Raw genomic sequence first — 23425 nt, forward strand, 5'->3', positions numbered from 1 at the left:
TAGGTCTATCCAGGGCAGGCTATGGCATAAATACTAATAGTCTGTGGTGCCCCTTCCTCTGTTTACTCACCCATCCCAATGGGATATTTTTGTTGTTTTTGTTAACTGTGAGCAGGTTAGTTCCGACTCATAGCAACCCTGTATAGGGTTACCGAGGAGTGGCTAATGGGTTTGGACCTCCAACCTTGTGGGTAGCAATCCAGTGATTATCCTACAAAGCCACACACATGTGGGACAACAACAGAGGAATTCAACAGGGCAGGATCAGGGGCAGATGTCAGTATCTCCCAGGATTGTCTTTTTACCTTAGGTTGACAATGGCATAGTGCAAGGTGGGCCTTGCCAGAGCTGAGGAACTTGATTAGAGGTTTGTGGTGCTGTGGATTAATGCGCTGGACTGCAAAGTCAGTTTGAACCGCAAGATCAGTGGTTCAAGCTCACCAGCCACTCCTAAGAAACCCTATGCAGGGTCATTATGAGTCAGAACGACTGGATGGCACTTGACAACAACAACATGATTTTTAGGAAGAACTGACATGAATTGTTTTTGTGATTGTTGTTGTTAGGCAGCATTGAGTCAGTTCTGAATCATAGTGAAACTATGCACGACAGAATGAAACACTGAACTATCCTCACAACGGTTGTTAAGCTTGAGTCCACTGCTGCTGCCACTATCCCAATCCACCTCACTAAGGGTTTCCTCTTTTTCACTGACTGAACTTGCATTTAAGCACTTGGTGGCCTTTTACATAGTCTACCTCTAGCCTAGTTTTGGCTGATGATATGAAGTTTTTCCATTGTCTTTTCTCACAGATGTACACAATTTGATTTCTTTGTATTCTATCTGGAGAGGTCCATGTGTATAGTCATTTTTTACGCTGTTTAAAAAACGTATTTTCAATGAAGAAGTCACTGTTCTTGCCAAATTCTATCAAGCAATGTCTAGCATCATTTCTACCACCAAGGCTAATTTTTCAACTACTGATCCTTCTCTCTGTTTCCAAACTTTGCATTCCAATTGCCAGTAATTGTCAATACATCTTAATATCATGTTTGATCAATTTCAAACTGAAGAAGTTGTTGTAGGTGGTGGTGATGGTGTGCTGTGGAGTCAGTTTTGACTCATAGCAACCTGGTATAGGGTTTTCGAGGTTATAAATCTTAACAAGAGTAGAAAAATCTCATCTTTCTCCTGCAAAACAGCTGGTAGTTTCGAACTGCTGACCCTGAGGTTAGTAGTCCGACTCGTAATCACTATGCTACCAGAGCTCCTTGAATTCTTCAATTTCATCATCACTGGATTTAATGGTTGGTTCATAAATTTGAATAATGGTGGTGTTAACTGGTCTTCCTTGTAGGCATATGGATATTATCCTATCACATAAAGCATTATATTCAAGATAGATCTTGAAATGTTCTCTTTGATAGTGAATGTATTGCCATTCCTATTCAATTTGTCACCCTTGACGTAATAAACCATATGATTGTCAGATTCAAATGGCCAATACCAGTCCATTTCAGTTCGCTAATGCCTAGGAGATTGGTCTTTGTGCTTTCTACTTAATTTTTGATAACTTCCAATTTTCCTAAAGTCAAACTTTGTACATCCCATGTTCATGTTCTGATTATTAATGTATGTTTATAGCTGTTTCTCCTCATTTTGCGTTGTGCCCCATCAGCAAATGAAACTTCTGAAAGCTTTACTTCATTTGTGTCATCACGGTCAACTCTACTTTGAGGAGATGGCTCTTCCCCTATATTTTGAGTGCTTTCCAACCAGAGGGGCTCACCTTCTGCCACCAAACCTGACAATATTTGGTGCTATTCATTGTGTTTCAATATTCAATATTCTGGTACTATTTGACAGTGTTCCACTGCTAGTCATAATGTTTTCAGTGGCTAAACATTCAGATGGAGTCTGCCTCTCCTTCTTCCTAGTCTGTCTTAGTCTGGAAGCTCATCTGACACCTGTCCACCATGAATGTACCTTGCTGGTATTTAAAATATCTGTGGCATAGCTTCCAGCTTCGCAGCAACATACAAACCAGCACACTATGACAAACTGACAGATTAGTGGTTGCTTTGTGTGATAAATGTTTCTAATTAAAGGAATGTTTACAAACAGTGGCCTTTCTAGCTCTTGAACCAAGCTCAGTTTTGGTGAGGTATCAAAAGTTTGTGGCGTGTTCGCTTAGGCAGCACATATACTAAAATTGGAACGATACAGAGAAGATTAGCATGGCCCCTGCGCAAAGATGACACGCAAATTCGTGAAGCGTTCCATATTTTTCTGATGATGCATTGAAGGGATTGTAACCATGGCAATGAAACGATATATGATAGAATGAATATGAATGTAAAACTAATGTTCTCCCAAGCAAACTATCACATAATTCACAATAAAACATTTTATTATATATATATATATACAATAAAACATTTTTTTAAAAAAAAGTTTGTGGGAAAATTTCATTATCTTTTCATTCCATTTGTCCACAAACTTTTTTGAGTCCTCTCATATTTGTGTGTGTTTGTGTCTGTGTGTGCGTGCATGCGGGTTTGCATGTATTAATTATCCATGATTGGAAACAAAAGTGGCCAGTACCATTTTAGTAGAGTGAGATGAACAGGACTGTAAAATTTTTAGTGGATGTAGGTAGTAAGATTTTTGCTACATACCACAGTCTCTATAAGAAGATATTCTACATATTCTACAGCAAAGAAAAGGAGTCAGTGGATTTTGTTGATTCGCCAATTATTGCAAAATTCTGTTTATCTCAAACAATGAAAAATTTACTTTCACCAGTTTTGCTTTCAACAACTCAGACTTCAATTTGATGCTTGTTCAATCATAAATGCTACAATTATAAATAAATGGAGTCCTGATGTGACGCTATGGGATAAGTACTGGACTGCTAACTGCAAGGTCAATGGTTCACCAGCTGCTCCTTGGAAACCCTATAGGGTTTCAGTGAGTCAGAACTGACTCAATGGCATATCACCACCACCATAAATTAACAAATGAAAAGATGTCAAAAGAAATTTAATGATAATGAAACAAATATTACAACAAATTGCAGTGTTTTATTTTTAAGTAAATCTTTCATCTCTAACAGGTTATAATTTTAAACATTTCTTTCTATTCTTTACTCAAATTCTTCTGTGATATTGTCACAATTAAGCTGCTGAACAGTGTCAACTTCCATGTATAAGGGTGGTGGATGGAGTCTTCCTTGAATCATTTTTGTACTCCAAAAATTTTTGAGTTTCTTTAGGGATGAAAATCAGAGTTATTTTGTGCCTTTTGTGATCATTAAAGTTAGTAATATGTATATATTTCAACACTGGGAAATAAATATACATTGTGTGGAGCTGTGGGTTAATGCGCTGGACTGCAAAGTTGCTCTGAACTGTAAGGCCGCCAGTTCAAGCTCACCAGCGGCTCCTCAGAAGCACTATACAGAGTTGCTATGGGTTGGAACTGACCCAACGGCACCTAACAACAACAACATGCCTACATGAGTAAAATGTGTAGTTTCTGAATATGTAAATTTGGTTCCCATGTAAGAATGAAATGGTCACACTTCCCCATAAAGGTCTGTGCTTAAGATATCGGGGTAAGCCAGCACTAATTTCTTGAATGCCTTCATGCATTTTTCATCAGGTATGTTGTTGTTGTTGTTAAGTGCCGTCAAGTCGATAAGTACAGGCACATTAAAACTAGAAATACGAAAGTTTTTCCTGTGTCCTGGTGTGGCACTGTGGATTAATGTGCTGGACCGCAAAATCAGCTTGAACCACAAGGTTGGCGGTTCAAGCTCACCAGCTGCTCCTTGGAAACCCTATGCAGGGTCATCATGGGTCAGAAGTGACTCAATGGCACTTGACAACAACAACATAAGCACATTGTGTAAGGAAGAAATCTATTTGAAAAAACTTCATATACTTTCACCCTTCTTTTCATGCAAAACTCAAGTATCTTAATGATGGTGTAGTACCTACATGGTTATGCATAGTTGATCTCTGGCATTCAATACTTCTGCAGCATTTATGCAATTTACTTTTTCTTTCTAATGCTTCTGTGACAGTGAACTGCTTCAGGATTTTGTTGTCTTTACAAAATGTTCAATATCGTCTCTTAAATTATGTAAATATCCTGTCAATCACTAGCAGAGATCTGTGCATTTCCTTAAATGTATTCTGAGGTTTGAAAGCTTGATTCATCCGATGAAAACTGCTGCCATATATTATTCCACATAACCAATATAAATACATACTCTGGTGTTTGAAATTTGTAGACAATGTTTTCAACTTCTCTTTTGGTATCTCCTTTTTGAATCTGATGTTCCTCAATGTTTTCTAAGGCATCAAGATTCTGATTGTGAAATTCTAGGTTTCATTCACTGCTACAGTATGAGCTTCCTAATGTGTATTAGAAAGACATTTTAATACTCAATCATTGCTTAAATATGTTTTAAGAACTGCCTATAGTTGAGTAAAGGAAGCAAAAAAGAAAAAAATGTGTAGAGTAACTGAACAGTAGGGAAAAAAATCAACTGCTTCCAGAAAACAATCTACGGTGTCCTACAAGATTAAGTGAGTGTGCCACACAAGGTATGGAAATGACATATTCATTATGTTCTTAATTTTTCTTTTGTATACATTTATAATGCCCTGACATATTGACAGCATTTTCATAAGACCAGTGGCGATGGTGGTGGTGGTTATGCTCTATGGAGTTGGTTCCAACTCATAATGATCCTGTTTTCAAGTCTGTAAATCTTTATGGGCGCAGAAAGCCTCACCTTTCTCCAGTGTGACAGCTGATAGTTTTGAACTGCTGACCTCGAGGTTAGCAGACCAATTCATAACCACTATGCTACCAGAGCTCCTTATCATAGAACTGGCTTCTGCATTTAGAAAAAAAATCATTTTTTATAAGCGTCACACAAGTCCTGAAGTATTTGAAGTCATACTGGTAGAGAAATTGCAAATCAAGTACTTCAGGACTTGTGTGACATTTGCAAAATGAGTTTTTCTAAGTGCGGAGGCCAGTCTTATGACAATGCTGTGGTGCTATAGGGTAAGTACTGGACTGCAAGGTCAGTTTAAACCACAAGATCGGTGGTTCAAACTCACCAGCTGCTCCTCAGAAACCCTATACAGAGTCGCTATGAGTCAGAACAACAGCAACAACCAGTGTGAATTTTCAAGCTAGTAAATGTGATAACTAGCTCAACAGGTTTTTCATCTATTAAAATGTATATCTTAAAGCAATACTTAGCTGATCTGTATAAGAAAGATCAAGAATGCAATCTACAGAGAAACTGAAACATCCAGTTACACTGATTTCACTGGAAATCATTGATCAAACTTATTTATCACTTATTAAGTTTATTAATTCTTCACATCTTGTTTTAGACCTATATGATGGGTTACCCTTTCTTGTGTTACCATATTTTGAGATGTGACCTGCTAAAAATTGATCAAACTGAGCAATAAATTCAAGTAAACCCCCAAATTTTCCATTTTGTGGAGTCCCAAACACTAATTTCTTTCTCAAAAAGGTAGTCCATATTAAGCAATTGTTATAACAACAGCAACATTTTGCTTTGCAAAATGACTTTCCAATATTGACATTCTTCATTAATGTCTGTTTCCATTTCATGAGTTAAGCCAAAACTATGCCTTTGGCTTAAATAGGATAACATACAACCTGTGAATTAAGCTATTTTCATGTTTATTGATCCTATTCGAGTTGTGCCAACTGCTAAATCCATCTGTAACAAATCAATAATTAAATTATTAAGACTTACTAGTTGCAAGGTCAGCAGTTCAAGCTCACCAGTCACTCCTCAGAAACCCTATACAGAGTCACTATGGGTCAGAACCAACTTGACGGCACTTAACAACAACAACAACAGTTGCAAACAAAACAATATACAGAAGAACACATTCACAATTTCTCAAGCTGAAATAACTGTAGAAAAAATTCAGGCCTTGAGACGCAATATCGACATATTTATGATCAAAATATTGAATAATACAAGAAGATAAAAAGAGTAAACATAGTCACTGTACCCAAAACAACTGATTCAACCATTTCAGGAGGTAGCATATGATAAAGAACTGATGTAACTGAAGGAAGAAGGTCAAGCTACATTGACAGCCTTGGCAAAAAGCAAGGCTCCAGGAATTAATGGAATATCAGCTATGATGTTTCAACAAACAGATGCAATGCTGGCTGTATTCATTTGTCTATGCCAAGAGATTTAAAAAACAGCCTCCTGGCCAACCAATTGAAAGAGATCCATATTTGTGCCCATTCCAAAGAAAGGTGACCCAACAGAATGTGAAAATCATCCAACAATATCATTAATATCACATGTAAGTAAATTTTTGCCAAAGATAAGTTTAAAATAGTTGCATCAGCATATCAACAGGGAGCTATCAGAAATTCAAGTTGAATTCAGAAGAGGACATGAGATGAGGGATATCATTGCTGATGTCAGATGGAGCTTGGTTGAAAGCAGACAATACCAGATAGATCTTTACTTGTGTTTTATTGACTAGGCAAAGTCATTCAACTGTTTGGATCATAACAAACAATTTTAATATTTCAATGAATGGGAATTTAAAAACAATTTTGCTCATTTGGAACCTATACATACAATGAGAGGCAGTTCCTGACCAACTGACTGGAAGAAATATGTATTTGTGCCCACTCCAAAGAGAGGTGACACAATGGAATGCGGAAATCATTGGACAATATCACATGCAAGTAAAAGTCTGCTAAAGATAATTTTTTTAAAAATGGCTGCAACAGTACATTGGCAGAGAACTGCCAGAGGTTTAAGCTAGATTCAGACAAGGACGTGGAACAAGGGATAGCATTGCTGATGTCAAATGGATCTTAGATGAAAACAGAATAGCAGGAAGATGTTTACCTGTGCTTTATTAACTACACAAAATCTTTCAACTGTGTGGATCATGACAAGCTGTGGATTACATTTCAGAGAATGAGTATTCCAGAACACTTAATTTTGCTTATGAGGAACCTATACACCGACCTAGAGACAATTGTTGAAACAGAACAAGGGAACACTGAATGGTTTAAAATCAGAAAAGATGTGTGCCAGGATTGTGTTCTTTCACCGTACTTTTCAGTCTATATGCGGAGCAAATTATCTAAGAAACTGGATAAATGAAGAAGAACATGGCATCAGGATTAGAGAAAGACTCATTAACAATCTGAAATATGCAGATAATACAATCTTGCTTGCAGAAAGCAAAGAGGACTTAAAATACTTGCTGATGAAGATCAAAGATCACAATCTTCAGTGTTGGTTCCACCTCCATGTAAAGCAAAAAAAAAAAAAAATTCTCACCACAGGAACAATAAATAGCATCATGATAAATGGAGAAAAAAATGAAGTTGTAAAATACTTCATTTTGCTTGGATCCACTGTCCACACTCATGGAAGGAGCAGTCAAGAAACTGAACAATGTAATGCATTAACAAATGTTGTACAAGACCTCTTTCAAGTGTTTAAGAGCAAAGATGTCAGGTGCACATGACCCAAGCCACAGTATTTTCAATAGCCTCATCTGCATGCTAAAGTTGGACAGTGAATAAGGTATACCATAGAAGAATTGATGCATTTGAGTTATGGTGTTGAAGAAGAATATTAGAACTATCATGGACTACCAGAAGAACAAACTAATCTGTGTTGGAAGAAGTACAGCTAGAATATTCCTTAGTAGTCAGGATGGTGAAACTTCCATCGCTACCACTTTGGACATATTATCATGATGGAACAGTACTTGGAAAACAGGACATTTGTAAAGTGGAGGGTGAGTGAAAAAGAGCTAGACCTCCAACATGATGAGTTGGCATAGTGGCAGCAGCAGTATGCTCAATGCAACAACAATTGTGAGGTTGGCACAGGATAAGGCAGCGTTTTGTTCTGTTGTGCATAAATTCACTATGAGTCAGAACCAAATCAATGGCACCTAACAACAATTAATAAAATCCATCTTTGTCCAGTGACCACTCATAGTGGATCCAGTTGCACACTGGGTGAATGTAGCAACAAAGTTAGACTCAACATCCATTCCCACCTCTTGCTTATTACAAAGAAACCGTATACTCCCAAAAGACCTGCTGAGATAAGGAGTCTCAGTTACAAAGATGACTGCAGACATTGATAGTCACAAAGGCATTGAAGTGGTAGGGACCTCAGAGCTTAAACAACCTTGCGCATGGGCACCCTCATGGCCCTGCATGAACTTTATTTCTGGCCAGCACATTCTCATGTCCTGGAGCTGGTATCAGTCTTATTTTGGGCCTTTCCAGTTCCCTTCCACTGCAGTTCTCACTTTTCCTTGTTTCCTGTTTGTTTGGCAGCCATGGATCTTTGCTTTGGACAACTGGTACCCTTGTTTTGTTAGTATTCTACATACATGATTATCTTGCTTATTGAATACTCCATCACTGCTCAAAATGTAAGATGTGTTAAGTAAATTTTCCTTAACTGTCTCCCAAATTATCCAAGTGGTTTAAATTATATCTGATAAAGCAAACAATTTAATGTGAAATATCATCTTGATGGTGTTATGTATGATAACAAGAAGTTTATGGCATTGGCTCAGAAAATGAAGTACACGTCAGAATTGTAGGAGAAAGCCTGGGGTTCTTTAGTAAGTCATGCAAACTTTGAGTGACACATGAATTCTGGATTCTAAGTTGACTCAGAAGACATCACCCCATTACAAGATACATAAACCTCTTGTAAGACTTGCATTTTCACAATCATGGTTATCACCAAACCGGATCCCTCTATGAGAATGAACAGCTAATAATGAGGAAATTAAAACTGGGTCATCATCGCTGTCAACTTCAGGTCCTGATGGCAGAAAATGTGAAAATAGGAGTCCAGGGCTTGGTGATGAGACAGGGACTAGAGGTTTATGTAATAAGGATCAGAAGTCCTCTACCAGTACAAGCTGCCATCTAGTCAGTTCTAACTCATGGTGGCCCTAAGTTATCAGAGTAGAATTGTGTTTCATTAGGTTTGCAATGACTGATTCTTCAGTAGGTCATCAGGCCTTACTCCCAAATTGACTCTAAGTGGACTTGAACCTCCAACCTTTTGCTTAGCAGCAGAGTGTATTAACTGCTGCCTCATCCCGGAGTTCCACTGAATCAGTTCTGGCTCATAACCCCCCTGTATAGGATTTCCAAGGAGGAGCAATTCAGAGTATGAGAGTTCTATGATTGAGAAAAAGGACCAGACATAAAAACAATTTCATGTATGCAAAGAGAGTCTATAATTGGTGGCTCAAACCAAGGGGGAGGAGACATGAATAACAAGGAGGCTAGCTAGGGTTCATTTCTGATGTTGTTGTTGTTGTTGTTAAGTGCCGTCGAGTCGATTCCGACCCATAGCGACCCTGCATAGGGTTTCTGAGGCTGTAAATCTTTACAGGAGCAGAAAGTCTCATCTCTCTCCTGCGGAACAGCTGGTAGTTTTGAACTGCTGATCTTGAGATTAGCAGCCCGATTCGTAACCACTACGCTACCAGAGCTCCTCATCTCATCTTTGATGAAATGGTCCATATAAGTGACAAATGTTATTTATGCTCTCTGTCTTAGGCTGGGTTTTCTAGAGAAGCAAAACCAGTGAAACATATGTATGTATATATAGAGAGAGATGTTTATTTTCAGGGAAAAGGGCTTACAATTGCAGAGTCCCAGGTCCCCAGTGGAAGAAAGAGAGTGCCTCCCGTGTGTCCATTATATTGGAAGCAGGCCACACCCCAAAGGAAGCATCCCTTCAATTGATTGGCTGTTCATAGCCACTCATCAAAGTTAACTATGTCTGAATTAGGTTTTATCATCATGGGAATAAGCATGTCTCAACTGCTAAACCTCTGGAAGTCCTGGCCTGGTCGAGGTGACACAGAATCCTAACTATTACAGTCTCTGATCCAATTGGGGAAGGATATAATTGTCTCTGCCTCTGCCCAGGTATTCAACATTTTACTGAATAGGAACAGAAAAGTGTGGGGAGGCAGGGAGAATGGAGGCTTCCACGTGGCTGCTACTGAGAGGCAGTCGTTTCATACTCTGCCCATTACGTTTGAATTTGTCTCTTAGGCTTTCATCCATCTATACCTACCCTTATAGTTTCATTTTAATTCTGACCATTCCAAAACTATTTTTCCATTCTAGCTTTCAGCCTGGATTTTTCTAATACATTCCTTCTCATTCTCTTTCACTCACAAAAATAATTTCCTCTTGCCTTCTGATGTCTTTATCTCAGTCAGCAGAGTCATAGTGCCTCAGTTTATCCAGGTCAGAATGTTTGGAATCTGATTGACTCACGTCATATTTTCATCCTGCGTTTGGGATCCTGCATCCTTCCTCCTTTTCAAGTTCTTTCTCTCAAATCTTCACTTTTTTCGGTCTTTAATTCTCTCTATCTCCAACCTTGACTAAGCATTTTCTATCACTTCAGACCTAGATTACTGAATCCGTTTTCTACTTGACTACCATGATTTCCATTTTTCTCTCCTGTAATCCATGCTGTATACCACTTTCCATCAAAGGAACTAGAAAAAATGTCCAATAATAAATCTCACATTGTGAAGCAGGCCCTGGTCAAGAGCTCCAGCCATTATTAAAAACAAACAAGCAACGTGAAAGGTGTCCTTCAAAGAAGAGACCTATAGTTTCCAGGTCAACTCTTCGTATTTGAAATACATGTCTTCATTTTCTTCTTATAACCAGATAATGTCGGGAGTCTTCTTGAAGGGACACTTCTATCAGATCTACCAAACGTCCTGAGATTCCCTAAGAAGTGTGGCAAGAAGACAAAATAGAAACCAAACCTGACAAACAGGAGAGAGTCACATTTTGTACTTGAAATAATTACAGCCTGGCTAAGACCTTAAGAGAAAAACTTAATGACACTGGAAACACCCTTCTCTGGTTTGTGTCTCTTGATCATTAATAAAACAGCCTAGAAATGATGGATGTTCAAGACAAACACCCTAATTTGGAAATCACCCTGTTGTTATAAGGGGACAGATTGGTGCAGCAGAAAGAACATGAGTTTGGGAGCCAGATAGAACCCAGTCAAAGACTGACTCCACCCAGCATTGGATATAGGCAAGAAACTTCCCAACTTTGAGTCTCAGTTTCCCTGACTCTAAGATGGGGGTCACACCACCTTCCCTACATGGCTCTTCTGAGTATATGTGGAAACACATGGGAAGCCTTGAACAATGGCAGATACATGCGGTACTCCACAGTGATACTTCAGGGATTTCATTCTATCTGTATAGTCCATACCTTTTTCAGCATCTTTTAATACAGTTTAAAATCAAGAAAGGTGTGCATCAGGGTGGTATCCTTTCCCCATACTTATGAAATCTGTGCGCTGAGCAAATAATCCATGAGACTGGACTATATGAAGAAGACTGCAACATCCAGATTTGAAAAAAGCTTATTTATAATCCACAAGGTGCAGTTGACACAACCTTGCTTGCTGAAAGTGAAGGGAACTTAAGGCACTTGTAGATGAAGATAAAAGAATGCAGTCTTCAGTACAGATTACAACTCAGTGTAAAGAAAACAAAACTCCCCACAACTAGACCTATAAATGTCATCATGATAAATGGAGAAAAGAATGAACTTTCCAAAGGTTTAATTTTGTTTGGATCCACAATCAATATTCATGGAAGCAGTAGTCAAGAAATCAAGCAATGAACGTATTGCATTAGGTATATTTGGTGCAAAAGACCTCTTGAAAGTGTTAAACAGCAAAGGTATCACTTTGAGGACCAAGGTGGACCTAACCCCAACCATTGTACTATCAATTGCCTCAGATACATGGCATAGCTGGGCCGTGGTTAAGAAAGACTGAAGAACCGATGCATTTGAATTGTGGTGCTGGTGGAGAATATTGAATGCATCATGAACTACCAGAAGAACAAACAAATCTTTCTTGGAAGAAGTACAGCCAGCATGCTCCTTGGAAGCAAAGATGGAGAGACTTCATCTCAAGGACTTTGGAGAAGGAACCAGTCCCTGGAAAATGACATCATACTTAGTAAATCAGAGGGTCTTGGAAAAGAAGACTCTCAACAAGATGAACTGCACAGTGCTTGCAATCATGGGCTCAAACATTACAATCGTGAGAATGGCACAGGAGCGGAAACTTTCATTTTGTTGTGCATGGAACTGTCTCAAAGGCACCTAACAATAACAACAACATTTTGTGTTAAAGGAACCCGGGTAGCAGTGTTAAATGTTGACAGCTAACTGAAAGATCCGTAGTTCAAACTCATCAGCAGTTCTATGAGAGAAAAGGCCTGGTAATCTTCCATCCGTTAGTTAAGTGCTGTTGAGTCTGTTCAAAGGAGTAGCTGGTTGGTTTGAAGCACTGACCTTGCAGCTCCAATGACCTTTCAGGTCAGTGATTATCCTACAGTATCGCACCAAGACTCCCTAAATATGAAACCAAAAGCCAAGGGCATTGCCATCCAATTGATTCCAATTCACTAAAATTGTTACAGGAACAAACTTTCTCTTGCTCAGCTGCTGGTGGGTTTGAATCACTGATCTTTGGGTTAACAGTCAGACCCTAGGACTTCTCTGTAGAGATTACTAGCTTGGGAACCCTATGAGGCAGCTCTACTCTGTCTTGTGAAGTTGCTATGCATTGGAATCAACTGCTAGGGGGTGGAAACAGCAGGATGGCGACGGACTGACTTGGTTCCATTTGACTTGGTTATTTATGGTTGGACAGTGGGGACAACCAAAAGAGAGGTCACGAGTCCCTGCTACTCACCTGCTTTTCTCTAATGTGAGGCTGGCAGTTATATCACGTATCCCAAAGGCAATTTGCAAGCTAGCTCTAGAAGGCACAGACCAGAGGTGGTTCAGACTCTCCCTTTGGCAACAGTGTGTTCCAGAAAGGGCACTGAGGTTGGTTCTCTGTTCTCACTACATCTCTGTCTTTGGAAAGTTGCTTTGCCTGTTTGAGTCTCATTTCTCTCATCTAGCTATAAAATGGTTGTGGTTATTTGCTATTGAGTCAGCTCCAACGCATGGTGACTTGGTGCATAACAGAAACAGTGCCTGATCCTAGACCAGCTTCATGCTTGAGTCCATTGTAGCAGTTCTTGTGTCAGTGTAACTCGTGGAGTGCTTCCTTTGTGCCCTGAGGCAGTGTGAGGACGGGGAGGGTGGTACACAGGATAGCAAGAGTCTCCTTGCATCCCCCCTATCTCTCCTATCTCCCCTTCCTCTTCTGTGGACTGACCTTCACAGGGCTCTCATCTCCTCTCAGTCTGTTGCCAACTATCCCCTAATGAAGCATCTACCCGTTGTGAAAGTGTTGGTTAGATGTTAGCCTAGCACGACCCTGCCAGGCTGTGTGCATCTAATCATTCTGAGAAGCATCCCTCACCCCTAAGAGTGGTCCGTATCACAGTGCATCCTGGGTAGACACCCTCTGCTCCTGTAAGGCACCATCCACTGTTCTAGGTGCTAGGAATATCACAGCAAATGACACATACAAAAAAAATTCCCATTTCTGTGGAGTTCACATGCAGAGATAATGCTGCAAAGAAGTAAACTCTGTAGTCATGATCCACACACGAAAGGGAGATAGGATGGAGAAGCTGATGGCATCCAGAATCCGTCAGAGGGAAGGGAGAAGGGGAGGATTATTTGGCTGTTTAAGTAGGGTGCTAGAGAGGACCCCTGAGATGACTTGAGCAGGTATCTGAGGGAGGTAGGGAAATGAGTGAGGAATGGGGAACAATGTTGGCAGGTGGGGAGGCCTGAGGCAGGAGGGTGTTTGGCATCATTAAGGAAGGGCTGTACTGAGGAAGAGCATCAAGTCTCTATGACTGGGGCTGAGTGTGCGAACTGAGCAAGAAAGCCAAGCAGAGAGTGGGGACTGGACCAAAGGAGTTTGGGTTTTAGTTTTATGCCCGGTGGAATGGAAGGTCCTTTGAAGAATTTTGAGCAGATAAGTCAGACATGAAATGACAAAAACAGGATCATTCTGACTGATGTGTAAAGGAAAACAGTAAGGGCAGAAACTAAGAGAGCAGCAAGGAGACATAACGGTGACTTGGCCCCAGTGACAGCAGTGAGGTGGTGAGGAGCGCAATCTGAAGGCAGAGCTGACAGGACTTGCTGACGAGTTGGTTGTTGAATGTAAGACAAAGTCAAAACTAGCTGATAAACTACCCTTTGTGTCTTTTGTTGTTGCAGTAGAGTTGATGCTGCATGGATTAGCCCCATGGCAGCAGCAATGGGCTCAAGTGTAGGAACAATTGGGAGGCTAGCACAGGACCAGGCAGTATTTCATTCGGTTACACACAGGGTTGCTGTGAGTCAGAATTGACTTAATGGCACCTAACACCAACAATCGCTATTTCAAGCTATTGAGGAGTTGGGAAAACATGTTGCATTCATTTCTTAGGGCTGCCTTAACAAAATACCATGAAGTAAGTGGCTCTAAATGACACAAATTTATTCCTTACACAGTTCTGAAGCCTAAAAGTTCAAAATCCAGGTGTTGGTTAGGTTGGGCCCTTGTGGAAGCTTTAAGGGAGATCCCTGTTTCACTCCTAGTTTTGGGAGGTTCTGCCAATTCTCAGTGTTTCTTGGCTTCTAGACACATCTTCTCCTCTGTGTGTTTTCTTGTAAGAACACAAACCATTGGAGATGGATATTGACTGAAAACACAGAAAACAGAACAATGTTTATTTGTGTTTTATTAACTATGCAAAAGTTTTTGGCTGTGTGAATCACGACCAGATAATGGGTAATATTGTGAAGAATGGGTATTCCCGAACATTTAATTGTACTCAAGAGGAACCTGTACATATACCAATGGTCAGTCATTCGAATAGAACAAGGGGACACTGAATGGTTTAAAATCAGGAAAGGTGTGCACCAGGGTTATATTCTTTTACCATACTTATTCAATCTGTATGCTGAGCAAATAATCCAAGAAACTGGATTATATGAAGAAGAGCATGGCACCAGGATTGGAAGAAGACTCATTAACAACCTGCAATGTGCAGATGATATAACATTGCTTTCTGAAAGTGAAGAGAGCATAAAATACCTACTGATGAAGATCAAACACCATAGCCTTCAATATAGATTTCACCTTAAACAACTGGGCCAATAAATAACATCATGCTAAATAAAGAAAAGATTGAAGTTGTCAAAGACTTCATTTTGCTTGGATCCACAATCAACACTCATGAACGCAGCAGTCTAGAAATCAAATGACGTATTGCATTAGCAAATCTGCTGCACAAGATCTCTTTAAAGTGTTCAAGAGCAAAGATGTCAGTTTGAGGACTAAGGTACACCTGACCAAAGCCATGGTATTTTCAGTAGCCTCATATGTAAATGAAAATTGGACAGTGAATAAGGAAGACTATAGAAGTATTGATTCATTTGACTTATGGGGTTGGAGGAGAATATTGAAAGTACCATGGACTGCCTTATGAACAAACAAATCTGTATTAGAAATACAGCCAGAATGCTCCTTAAAAACCAGATGATGAGACTTCATTTCTCATACTTTGGACATACTGTCAAGAGAAACCAATCTCTGGAGAAGGACATTATGATAGGTAAAGTGGAGAATCAGCAAAAAAAAAGAGGAATATTCCCTACAAGATGGATTGGCTTAGACGGAGCAACAATGGGCTCAAGTGTAACAATTGTGAATACAGCACAGGACTATTTGCATAGGCTCTATTGTGCACAGGACTATTTGCATAGGCTCTATTGTGCACAGGACTATTTGCATAGGCTCTATTGTGCACAGGACTATTTGCATAGGCTTTATTGTGCATAGGAACACTATGAATCGGAGTAGATGCGACAGCACCTAACAACAACAAAACTACTATCACTTCATCTTAATTAATCACATCTGCAAAGACCCGATCTCCAGATAAGTTCCCATTCTGAGGTTCCAGGTAGACTGAATTTTGGGATGACACTATTCAATCCAGTACAGATGTGCACACCACAAAACGCTGCACCTTCCTGGCCTCTGTGGCCATCTGTGGATGCTTCTACCTGATACAGAACTCATGCACTGAAATTGTGTGTTTGCTTCTCCAGCTCCCTCCCTCAACTCTCCCAGGGGCATTGAGGGTCACTAGATCACTACTGTCTCAGCAATGCAAACTCAGAGGCTGCAATAGTGCAATAAACATTTCCTAAACTTACCAAACATTAGTTTAACATGATGCTATTGACGATTTGGGAGTCCTAGTGTACTGCTGGACTGCAAAATCGGTTTGAATCGCAAAGACGGTGGTTCAAGCTCACCAGCTGCTCCTCGGAAACCCTATGCAGGGTCGATAAGGGTCAGAACGGACTAGATGGCACATAACCACAATAGACTATTTGAAGGGTAATGTTCATGTAACCACCACTCCTAGAATGCTCAGTGCAGGGTCACATTTTGCTTTATTTAGCTGATATGTTTGAATCAATGTTTACTCATTTATTTGTACAATCTTCAGACTAAATACATTCTCCTGAGTCTTCCTGCATAATGTCTCATTCAATACGTGATGAAAAGCTGAGCTCCATAGGACCTAATTGTTTAATAATTGTTGTTGTTGTTGTTAGGTACCATCGAGTCAATACCGACTCATAGCGACCTTATGCATAGCAGAACAAAACACTGCCCAATCCTGAGATGGATTCGCCAAGTGGCAGCATCGATGGACTCACTACGGTTGCCACGCTTGAGTCCATCGATGCTGCCACTTGGCGAATCCATCTCATTGGCGATCTTCCTCTTTTTCTCTGACCAGCCACCTTACCAAACATGATATCCTTCTCCAGCGATTAGTACCCCCTGACAATATGTCTGAAGTATGAGAGATGAAGTTTGGTCATCTTGGCCTCCAAGGAGCACTCTAGCTGCACTTCTTCCAACATGTATTTGTTGGTTCTTTGGCAGCCCATGGCACTTTCAATATTCTCCTCCAACACCATATCTCAAAAGCATCAATTCTTCTACGGTCTTCCTTATTCACTGTCCAGCTTTCTACTGTTCTTCAGATGATCTCTAAATTCAAGTGGGATGTATTCAAGGTCGTATTTTGGCTCTCGTGGACTTGTTTTCATTTTCTTCAGCTTCAGTTTGAATTTGCATATGAGTAATTGATAGTCTGTTCCACAGTCTGCCCCTAGCCTTGTTTTCACTGATAATATGGACCTTTTCCATCGTCTCTTTCTGCAGACGTAGTCAATTTTATTTCTATGTATTCCATCTGGTGAGGTCCATGTGTATAATCATCTCTTTTGCTGTCTAAAGAAGGTGTTTGAAATGAACGAATCATTGGTTTTGCAGAATTCTATCATGCGATCTCCAGCATCATTTCTATCGCCAAGGCCATATTTTCCAACTACTGATCCCTCCTCTTTTCTCCCAACCTTTGCATTCCAATCACCAGTAATGATCAGTACATCTTGATTGCCAATAAAGCACTGGTAATCATTTTTCTGGTGTTCTCTGTTTTCAGCCAAGATCCATCTGACATCAGCAAAGATATCCCTCATTCCACATCCTCTTCTGAATCCAGCTTGAATCTCTGAAAGTTCTCTGTCAATGTATGGTTGCAGCCATTTTTTTATTATCTTTCGCAAAATTTTACTTACAAGCTATATTAATGAGATTGTCTGATAATTTCCGCATTCCACTCTTTCACCTCTCTTTAGAATGGGCACAAATATGGTACTCTTCCAGTCAGTTGGCCAAGTAGTTGTCTTCCAAATTTCTTGGCATAGATGGGTCAGTGTTTCCTATTCCTTGTCAGTTTGTTAAAAGATTTCCATTTGTATTCCATCATCTTTCAGAGCCTTGTTCTTTGCCAATGCCTTCAATGCACTTTGGAATTCTTCTTTCAGGATCGTTGACTCTTGATCATATGCTACCTTGTCAAATGTTTGAAAATCAACCATTTCTTTTTGGTATAGTGACTCTGTATATTCCTTCCATCTTCTTTTGATGCTTTCTGTATCCTTCAATATTTTGATCATAGAATCCTTCAATATATCAAGTTGAGGCTTGGACTTTTATTTCATCTCCCTCAGCTTGAGAAATGCTGAGAGTATTCTTCCCTTTTGGTTTTCTAACTCCAGGTTTTGCACATTTTTAAAAAATAATATTTGACTTTTTCTTCTTAAGCTAACCTTTGAAATTTTCTGCTCAGCTCTTTTACCTCCTAATTTCTTCTATTTGATTCAGCATCACTACATTGGAGAGCAAGTTTCAGAGTCTCTTCTGACATCCATTTTGGTCTTTCCTTTTTTCTGCCTTCTTAGTGACCTTTTGCTTTCTTCATGTAATCATCTCTTTTGGTGTCATCCCAGAACTCTTCTGGTCTTCAGTCTTTAGTGTCTTGTGCATCAAATCTGTTCTTCAGATGATCTCTAAATTCAAGTGGGCTATGTTCAAGGTCATATTTTGTCTCTTGTGAACTTGTATTAATTTTCTTCAGCTTCAGCCTGAACTTGCATATGAGCAATTGCTGATCTGTTCCACAGTCTGCCCCTGACCTGGTTTTGATTGAGGATATGGAGCTTTTCCACCGTCTCTTTTCACAGGTGTAGTCCATTTGATTTCTATGTATTCCATCTGGTCCAAGAGTAGCGTGCTCTTTTATATTGATTAAAAATGGTATTTGCAATAAACTAGTCATTGGTCTTGCAAAATTCTACCGTGCAGTCCCCAGCATTATTTCTACCACCAAGGCCATATTTTCCAATTATGGATCCTTCCTCTTTGTTTCTGACTTTTGTGTTCTAATCTTCAGTAATTTTCAATACATCTTGATTGCATGTTTGATTGATTTCAGACTGAAGAAGTTGATAGAATTCTTCAATTTCATCTTCACCAGCTTTAGTGGTAAATTTGAATAATAGTGGTATTTATTGGTGTTTTTTGTAGGCATATGGATATTATCTTATCACAGACAGTGTTGTACTTAAAGGCAGATCTTGATAAGTTCATTTTGATGGTGAATATGGTGCCATCCCACTTCAGTTTGTCATTCCTGGCATAGTAAACTACGTGATTGGCAGATTCAAAATGGCCAATACCAGTCCATTTCAGCTCACTAATGCCTAGGATATCAATGTTATGAGTTCTATTTCATTTTTGACAATTTTCAATTTTTCTATATCCGTACTTTATACTTTCCATGTTCAGATTATCAGTGGATGTTTTCAGCTGTTTGTATTCATTTTGAGTTGTGCCCCATCAGCAAATGAAAGTCCATTCACATTATCACGGTCAGCTCTACTTTGAGGAGGCAGCTCTTTCCCAGTCCTATTTTGAGTGTGTCACTTTGTTCATGAGCCTCTTGGATAGTGACATGAGTGGCTAGGGAAAGAGGCTGGCCAGTATCCACAGACTACATCATTCTATCCACTTGATTGTTTCAATCTACCTCTATTGAGGTCACCCTTTGGTGACCATTCACATAAGACACAAATATCTTCACTTTTTTAGTTCATTCAGGGAGATCAATCCACATGCCTTGATACCAATTTTCCAGTCATGTTCCTTCCAAGTCACTGAGTGTCCAGTCAAATTATTGCTACAGCCCATGAATCAGTACACTGTCGCACATCTGGCCAGCTCTCCTTCCAAGCAAAATGAACAACAGGTGCACTGCTCAAAGTTTTGCTGACTGGGAAGATTTCATTTCACCAATGTGAAGGCATAGAGGTCCTAAAAAGGGGCTTGCAGTGTAGTTGCTGTGCACTTCCAAGTGGTGTCTGCATAGCATGTAGACCCATCTGTAAACCAGGCATGCATTTCCTCTTCCTCAGTCAACTGATTGTAAGGTACTCCCCAAAAGGCCATAGGTGCAGTCTTAAAGAAAGATGGTAATGTGAAGATAGTGAGGATCATGGCATTTGGGCCACTTCCCCATGAACGTTACTTGTGCCTTCATATCCTGTTCAAGTCCAATTTCATATGTACCACTTCCATTTAATAATGGAGTGCTGCTGTGCACATCCAACATCAGACAACACCCACTTCATTACGGGAAGCTCAGGCTACATCGTGACTTGGTGGCCTTGGCCAAGTGTTAAGTCTCTACTAAGGCCCAGTAACAAGCCAAAAAAGTTGTTTCCCAAAAGGAGAGTAGTTATCTACAGAGGGTGGCAAAGCTTTGCACTAAGGTCTGTGTTGTGATTCACCGAAAGAGGTCTGCAAAAAACTTTAAACAGTGTCTCTCTGCCACTGCCACTTCAAGCACTGTTGGATCAGCTGGTTCATTTGGTTCAAGTGGCAAAATGGCTTGCACAGAAGTCTGAATCATCTTGTCCCAGACTCCCAACTTTGTTTCTTGCACCATTATTCCCAGTGCATCAATCTTTAATAGCCATTCCCACACATATTCCCCAGATTTACATTTGTACAAATGAGAAGAATCAAGCAGCCACTGTGCTCCCCTAAAGAATTCTTCAACTTCACAGCTTAAGGCTTGACATTTTTCTTCAGTTGTTTCAGTCTGAGAAATGCTGAACCTGTTCTTCCCTTTTGCACATTTCATTATAATACTTGCCTTTTCTTGAGCTGTGCTTTGAAATTTTCTGTTCAACTTTTACCTTCTCATCTCTTCTAGTTGAACTAGATCTGTAAAGCTTCACCCAATTCACACACACAAATGGGATGATTAAGCACACTATAAATCATATTTTAACTGGACCTTTCCAGCTTTGAATTGATCTTACCAAGAGAAAGAGTTTCATTTTTAAGCTATTACTATAAAGAGCTCTTTAACGAGTTAAAAAGGAGCTCTGATAGCATAGTGGTTATGAGTCAGGCTGCTAACCTCAAGGTAAGCAGTCGAACCTATCAGCCATTCTGTGGAAGAAAGATGAGGCTTTCTGCTTCCGTAAAGATTTACAGCCTCAGAAACCCTATGCAGGGTCGCTATAAGTTGAAACTGACTCCACGGCACATAACCACCACCGCCAAGGTATTAAGAAGTCATCACTTTGAGGACTGACTTAAATCATGGTTTTTCAAATACTTCATATGCATGTGATAGCTGGACAATGAATAAGGTAGTCCAAGGAACTTATGTTTTTGAATTATGGTGTTGGTAATAAAAATCTTGCATCTACTATGGATTGTCAATAGAACAAAAATATCTGCCTTACAAGGATAGTCAGAATGCTCCTTAGAATCAAGAATGCTAACAATTGGTCTCACATACTTTGGACATGTCATCAGGAGGGACCAGACCCTGAAGAAGGGCATCAAACTTGATGAAGTCCAGGAGGAGTGAAAAGAGGAAGATTCTCAATGAGATAGATTGATACAGTGGTTGCACCAATCTTGTTGTTGTTGTTGTGATGTGCCGCGGAGTCGGTTCTGACTCATGGCGACCCTGTACGGGGTTTCCGAGGCTGTAAATCATTATGGGAGCAGAAAGCCTCATTTTTCTCCTGCAGAACAGCTGGTAGTTTCGAACTGCTGACCATGAGATTAGCAGCCCAATTTGTAACCACTACGCTACCAGAGCTCCTTGGTTGCACCAATAGGCTCACATAGAGCAAATATTGTGCGGCTAGTGCAGGGCCAGGCCGTCTTTTGTTGTGTTGTTGTTGTTGTTGTCAGATGCCGTCAAGTCATTGTGTTGTACACGGGGTCATTATGACTCAGAACTGACTTGAGGGCACCTAGTAACAAAAACAACTATAATGCTGAAATAATTTACCTAGAAAGTTAGAAAGATAACAGACCCAAACAGCCACATTGATAATCCATCTGATAATCTGCCTCACAAGGCCCTGACCTCCTCAACTCCACTGACCTCCACTTTATTTACTCTGTCACACGCCCACCACAATGTCACACCCTGTCATCAGTTTAGACCTGCCCCACCTTGCCATCCATTAAGACCTGCCCCACCTTCAGAATCTCCCTGTTATGAGGTGCCTCTCCTGAAAAAAATTTCCTTAACTCCAACCTCTCCCACATATTTACACCTGTTCTACAGTGCAGCTAAACACGTTCTTCCTCCTTTAACATGAATTCCTGTTCCTTAAACCCTTCTTTAGTCTCCCAATCACTTAAAGGGCGATAAAAAAGGAACATTCCACTCAGGGTTAGACACGGTGGGTTAAAAACTCTATGAGGAGAAGCTGAGTTCAGCAGCCTTCTGGCCATTGACTCCTACAAGGATAATCACTCTAAACAATGCCTACCCAATACAAGTAAAGCTTATTTGTACTCCGGTTGCTGTGAAAAGACAATAGAAAACTCGGAAGTGAGGAAGGTGAAACATGGGTTGCAGTACATTCTTAATCAGTACTTAAAAGGCAAAATAATGACCAAAGAGAAAATTCAGGAAGTCAAACAGGTTTACAAAAGCATTTCCAAGATGATGTCTTCAATGAAAATGGGTGGAACTACATTCTTGAGAATATGATGGACATCTTCCAACAGAAATAAAAGATGTTCCTGAAGGCTCTGTAGTCCCAGAGGGAATGTTCTCTTCACAGTAGAACACACAGACTCAGAGGGTTACTGGCTTACAAACGGGACTGAAACTACTCTTGTTCAGTCTTGGTACCCAATCACAGTGGCCACAAATGCCAGGGAGCAGAAGAAAATATTGGCCAAATATTCATTAGAAACTTCTGGCAACTTAGATGGTCTGGAATACAAGTTACATGATTTTGGCTACATAGGAGTCTTCCCAAGAGGCTGCTGGCATACATGCCTCTGCTCATTTGGCTAACTTCAAAGTGACATACACAGTAGCAAGAACTGCTTTAATTTAAAAAATATTGTGGACCTGTAGATGCAGTAGCTCAAAAGAGGGAACAAATCTTTATAGCAAGGATCATTCCCACCCTCTCCATACAGAGAGTAGACAGGGATGGGCAACTTGGACATTGGCTACCCAAAGTGGGGGGACTACAAAGGCAAGAAGTGACTGGCTTACAAGCTTTCAAGAGGGAACCCAGATCCAGAGGGCATGGAGGAAATTAGAACCTCCACTGAGTGGTATCCAATCTGTCTAGGCAGCGCTCATGAAAGGAAATGTGGATCGGTCTCTTGTGATACTATAGTGAATAATTGTTATCAAGACAGATTGTGAGGGTTGGGAACATAAAGGTAGACGTTTTGTAGCAAAGAGGGGAGTGATTAACCTTGCATTCTAGGAGTGGAGGTCCCAGGGACCATCAAGGGAGAAGAGTGGAGAGCAGGACCCTACCCAGAGAAGCAATGACACCAGAGATGGAGGCAGAGATGATGACGTGGAGAGATGGAGCGGCTTTGGACTTTAGACCCAGAGCTGTGTGGGAGGGAGAGGGGCTGTGTGC

The 23425-nt window shown here is 40.2% G+C and overlaps 1 pseudogene; it reads left to right on the plus strand.

The window, feature by feature from the left end:
* LOC102829487 overlaps positions 1 to 22879 on the plus strand; it is a 69622-nt pseudogene extending 46743 nt beyond the window's left edge.
* Positions 22880 to 23425: the final 546 nt, after the last annotated feature.

This window comes from Chrysochloris asiatica, unplaced genomic scaffold, assembly GCF_000296735.1.
Source record: "Chrysochloris asiatica unplaced genomic scaffold, ChrAsi1.0 scaffold00005, whole genome shotgun sequence".
NCBI lineage: Eukaryota > Metazoa > Chordata > Mammalia > Afrosoricida > Chrysochloridae > Chrysochloris > Chrysochloris asiatica.